Source organism: Lepisosteus oculatus, chromosome 15 (genome assembly GCF_040954835.1).
Source record: "Lepisosteus oculatus isolate fLepOcu1 chromosome 15, fLepOcu1.hap2, whole genome shotgun sequence".
Classification (NCBI taxonomy): domain Eukaryota; kingdom Metazoa; phylum Chordata; class Actinopteri; order Semionotiformes; family Lepisosteidae; genus Lepisosteus; species Lepisosteus oculatus.
Genome location: NC_090710.1, coordinates 24,376,195 through 24,382,194, shown reverse-complemented (window position 1 = coordinate 24,382,194; position 6,000 = coordinate 24,376,195).

The window sequence follows — 6,000 nt, the reverse complement described above, 5'->3', positions numbered from 1 at the left end:
CACATTACATGCTCATTTTATACGCCAATTCAGGAGCAGGTGAGAAAAAGCAAATCACTGGATATTTAAAACAGATTTAGTGCAGATATACTGAATAAAACAAGGAATGATATTTTAAAAGATTCTGACTAGTTGGGAGTCAATTGGGTGACGTTTTGAATACATTATTGCTAGGCATGTTTGTTGATACAGTACAGTACTGTATGTGTGTTCCAGAAGAGCCCAAGTTAGGGTTAGGGTTAGGGTTTCAGAAAGAACTAGACATTTTCTGATGCATTTGCTGTGCTGTAGGATGCTTTTGAAATGCAGGAAAACTGTTGTTTTGCTGTTTCCTCGAGAAAGAAATTTGGCCAGATTTTGGAGTTTTTGTTAAGCCGCGCGGCTGTCGCTCAAAAATGGTCAAAAAATGAAAAGTTTGGAAAACTCATTCTGCATGTGAAAATCTCTTGTTTTTTGCATTTAATGCCAAATGCAATGATACTTTTAACCACAGTGTAGTGGTAATTGTAAGGCTGTCCTGCAAACGGCACATGAAATGTTCATTTTATACGCCAATTTAGGAGCAGGTGAGATAAAGCAAATCACTGGATATTTAAAACAGATTTAGTGCAGATATATTGAATAAAACAAGGAATGATATTTTAAAAGATTCTGACTTGTTGGGAGTCAATTGGGTGACGTTTTGAATACATTATTGCTAGGCATGTTTGTTGATACAGTACAGTGCTGTATGTGTGTTCCAGAAGTGCCCGAGGTAGGGTTAGGGTTAGGGTTTCAGAAAGAACTAGACATTTTCTGATGCATTTGCTGTGCTGTAGGATGCTTTTGAAATGCAGGAAAACTGTTGTTTTGCTGTTTCCTTGAGAAAAAAATTTGGCCAGATTTTGGAGTTTTCCTTAAGCTGCGCGGCTGTCGCTCAAAAATGGTCAAAAAATGAAAAGTTTGGAAAACTCATTCTGCATGTGAAAATCTCTTGTTTCTTGCATTTAATGCCAAATGCAATGATACTTTAAACCACAGTGTAGTGGTAATTGTAAGGCTGTCCTGCAAACGGCACATGAAATGTTCATTTTATACGCCAATTCAGGAGCAGGTGAGATAAAGCAAATCACTGGATATTTAAAACAGATTTAGTGCAGATATACTGAATAAAACAAGGAATGATATTTTAAAAGATTCTGACTAGTTGGGAGTCAATTGGGTGACGTTTTGAATACATTATTGCTAGGCATGTTTGTTGATACAGTACAGTACTATATGTGTGTTCCAGAAGAGCCCAAGTTAGGGTTAGGGTTAGGGTTTCAGAAAGAACTAGACATTTTCTGATGCATTTGCTGTGCTGTAGGATGCTTTTGAAATGCAGGAAAACTGTTGTTTTGCTGTTTCCTCGAGAAAAAAATTTGGCCAGATTTTGGAGTTTTTGTTAAGCCGCGCGGCTGTCGCTCAAAAATGGTCAAAAAATGAAAAGTTTGGAAAACTCATTCTGCATGTGAAAATCTCTTGTTTTTTGCATTTAATGCCAAATGCAATGATACTTTTAACCACAGTGTATTGGTAATTGTAAGGCTGTCCTGCAAACGGCACATGACATGCTCATTTTATACGCCAATTCAGGAGCAGGTGAGAAAAAGCAAAACACTGGAAATTTAAAACAGATTTAGTGCAGATATATTGAATAAAACAAGGAATGATATTTTAAAAGATTCTGACTTGTTGGGAGTCAATTGGGTGACGTTTTGAATACATTATTGCTAGGCATGTTTGTTGATACAGTACAGTGCTGTATGTGTGTTCCAGAAGTGCCCGAGGTAGGGTTAGGGTTAGGGTTTCAGAAAGAACTAGACATTTTCTGATGCATTTGCTGTGCTGTAGGATGCTTTTGAAATGCAGGAAAACTGTTGTTTTGCTGTTTCCTCGAGAAAAAAATTTGGCCAGATTTTGGAGTTTTTGTTAAGCCGCGCGGCTGTCGCTCAAAAATGGTCAAAAAATGAAAAGTTTGGAAAACTCATTCTGCATGTGAAAATCTCTTGTTTTTTGCATTTAATGCCAAATGCAATGATACTTTTAACCACAGTGTAGTGGTAATTGTAAGGCTGTCCTGCAAACGGCACATGAAATGTTCATTTTATACGCCAATTCAGGAGCAGGTGAGATAAAGCAAATCACTGGATATTTAAAACAGATTTAGTGCAGATATACTGAATAAAACAAGGAATGATATTTTAAAAGATTCTGACTAGTTGGGAGTCAATTGGGTGACGTTTTGAATACATTATTGCTAGGCATGTTTGTTGATACAGTACAGTACTGTATGTGTGTTCCAGAAGAGCCCAAGTTAGGGTTAGGGTTAGGGTTTCAGAAAGAACTAGACATTTTCTGATGCATTTGCTGTGCTGTAGGATGCTTTTGAAATGCAGGAAAACTGTTGTTTTGCTGTTTCCTCGAGAAAAAAATTTGGCCAGATTTTGGAGTTTTTGTTAAGCCGCGCGGCTGTCGCTCAAAAATGGTCAAAAAATGAAAAGTTTGGAAAACTCATTCTGCATGTGAAAATCTCTTGTTTTTTGCATTTAATGCCAAATGCAATGATACTTTTAACCACAGTGTATTGGTAATTGTAAGGCTGTCCTGCAAACGGCACATGACATGCTCATTTTATACGCCAATTCAGGAGCAGGTGAGAAAAAGCAAAACACTGGAAATTTAAAACAGATTTAGTGCAGATATATTGAATAAAACAAGGAATGATATTTTAAAAGATTCTGACTTGTTGGGAGTCAATTGGGTGACGTTTTGAATACATTATTGCTAGGCATGTTTGTTGATACAGTACAGTGCTGTATGTGTGTTCCAGAAGTGCCCGAGGTAGGGTTAGGGTTAGGGTTTCAGAAAGAACTAGACATTTTCTGATGCATTTGCTGTGCTGTAGGATGCTTTTGAAATGCAGGAAAACTGTTGTTTTGCTGTTTCCTTGAGAAAAAAATTTGGCCAGATTTTGGAGTTTTCCTTAAGCTGCGCGGCTGTCGCTCAAAAATGGTCAAAAAATGAAAAGTTTGGAAAACTCATTCTGCATGTGAAAATCTCTTGTTTCTTGCATTTAATGCCAAATGCAATGATACTTTAAACCACAGTGTAGTGGTAATTGTAAGGCTGTCCTGCAAACGGCACATGAAATGTTCATTTTATACGCCAATTCAGGAGCAGGTGAGATAAAGCAAATCACTGGATATTTAAAACAGATTTAGTGCAGATATACTGAATAAAACAAGGAATGATATTTTAAAAGATTCTGACTAGTTGGGAGTCAATTGGGTGACGTTTTGAATACATTATTGCTAGGCATGTTTGTTGATACAGTACAGTACTGTATGTGTGTTCCAGAAGAGCCCAAGTTAGGGTTAGGGTTAGGGTTTCAGAAAGAACTAGACATTTTCTGATGCATTTGCTGTGCTGTAGGATGCTTTTGAAATGCAGGAAAACTGTTGTTTTGCTGTTTCCTCGAGAAAAAAATTTGGCCAGATTTTGGAGTTTTTGTTAAGCCGCGCGGCTGTCGCTCAAAAATGGTCAAAAAATGAAAAGTTTGGAAAACTCATTCTGCATGTGAAAATCTCTTGTTTTTTGCATTTAATGCCAAATGCAATGATACTTTTAACCACAGTGTAGTGGTAATTGTAAGGCTGTCCTGCAAACGGCACATGACATGCTCATTTTATACGCCAATTCAGGAGCAGGTGAGAAAAAGCAAAACACTGGAAATTTAAAACAGATTTAGTGCAGATATATTGAATAAAACAAGGAATGATATTTTAAAAGATTCTGACTTGTTGGGAGTCAATTGGGTGACGTTTTGAATACATTATTGCTAGGCATGTTTGTTGATACAGTACAGTGCTGTATGTGTGTTCCAGAAGTGCCCGAGGTAGGGTTAGGGTTAGGGTTTCAGAAAGAACTAGACATTTTCTGATGCATTTGCTGTGCTGTAGGATGCTTTTGAAATGCAGGAAAACTGTTGTTTTGCTGTTTCCTCGAGAAAAAAATTTGGCCAGATTTTGGAGTTTTTGTTAAGCCGCGCGGCTGTCGCTCAAAAATGGTCAAAAAATGAAAAGTTTGGAAAACTCATTCTGCATGTGAAAATCTCTTGTTTTTTGCATTTAATGCCAAATGCAATGATACTTTTAACCACAGTGTATTGGTAATTGTAAGGCTGTCCTGCAAACGGCACATGACATGCTCATTTTATACGCCAATTCAGGAGCAGGTGAGAAAAAACAAAACACTGGAAATTTACAACAGATTCAGATCATATATATTGAATAAAACAAGGAATGATATTTTAAAAGATTCTGACTTGTTGGGAGTCAATTGGGTGACGTTTTGAATACATTATTGCTAGGCATGTTTGTTGATACAGTACAGTGCTGTATGTGTGTTCCAGAAGTGCCCGAGGTAGGGTTAGGGTTAGGGTTTCAGAAAGAACTTGACATTTTCTGATGCATTTGCTGTGCTGTAGGATGCTTTTGAAATGCAGGAAAACTGTTGTTTTGCTGTTTCCTCGAGAAAAAAATTTGGCCAGATTTTGGAGTTTTTGTTAAGCCGCGCGGCTGTCGCTCAAAAATGGTCAAGAAATGAAAAGTTTGGAAAACTCATTCTGAATGTGAAAATCTCTTGTTTCTTGCATTTAATGCCAAATGCAATGATACTTTTAACCACAGTGTAGTGGTAATTGTAAGGCTGTCCTGCAAACGGCACATGACATGCTCATTTTATACGCCAATTCAGGAGCAGGTGAGAAAAAGCAAAACACTGGAAATTTAAAACAGATTTAGTGCAGATATATTGAATAAAACAAGGAATGATATTTTAAAAGATTCTGACTTGTTGGGAGTCAATTGGGTGACGTTTTGAATACATTATTGCTAGGCATGTTTGTTGATACAGTACAGTGCTGTATGTGTGTTCCAGAAGTGCCCGAGGTAGGGTTAGGGTTAGGGTTTCAGAAAGAACTAGACATTTTCTGATGCATTTGCTGTGCTGTAGGATGCTTTTGAAATGCAGGAAAACTGTTGTTTTGCTGTTTCCTCGAGAAAAGAATTTGGCCAGATTTTGGAGTTTTTGTTAAGCCGCGTGGCTGTCGCTCAAAAATGGTCAAAAAATGAAAAGTTTGGAAAACTCATTCTGAATGTGAAAATCTCTTGTTTCTTGCATTTAATGCCAAATGCAATGATACTTTTAACCACAGTGTAGTGGTAATTGTAAGGCTGTCCTGCAAACGGCACATGACATGCTCATTTTATACGCCAATTCAGGAGCAGGTGAGAAAAAGCAAAACACTGGAAATTTAAAACAGATTTAGTGCAGATATATTGAATAAAACAAGGAATGATATTTTAAAAGATTCTGACTTGTTGGGAGTCAATTGGGTGACGTTTTGAATACATTATTGCTAGGCATGTTTGTTGATACAGTACAGTGCTGTATGTGTGTTCCAGAAGTGCCCGAGGTAGGGTTAGGGTTAGGGTTTCAGAAAGAACTAGACATTTTCTGATGCATTTGCTGTGCTGTAGGATGCTTTTGAAATGCAGGAAAACTGTTGTTTTGCTGTTTCCGTGAGAAAAAAATTTGGCCAGATTTTGGAGTTTTTGTTAAGCCGCGCGGCTGTCGCTCAAAAATGGTCAAAAAATGAAAAGTTTGGAAAACTCATTCTGCATGTGAAAATCTCTTGTTTTTTGCATTTAATGCCAAATGCAATGATACTTTTAACCACAGTGTATTGGTAATTGTAAGGCTGTCCTGCAAACGGCACATGACATGCTCATTTTATACGCCAATTCAGGAGCAGGTGAGAAAAAACAAAACACTGGAAATTTACAACAGGTTCAGATCATATATATTGAATAAAACAAGGAATGATATTTTAAAAGATTCTGACTTGTTGGGAGTCAATTGGGTGACGTTTTGAATACATTATTGCTAGGCATGTTTGTTGATACAGTACAGTGCTGT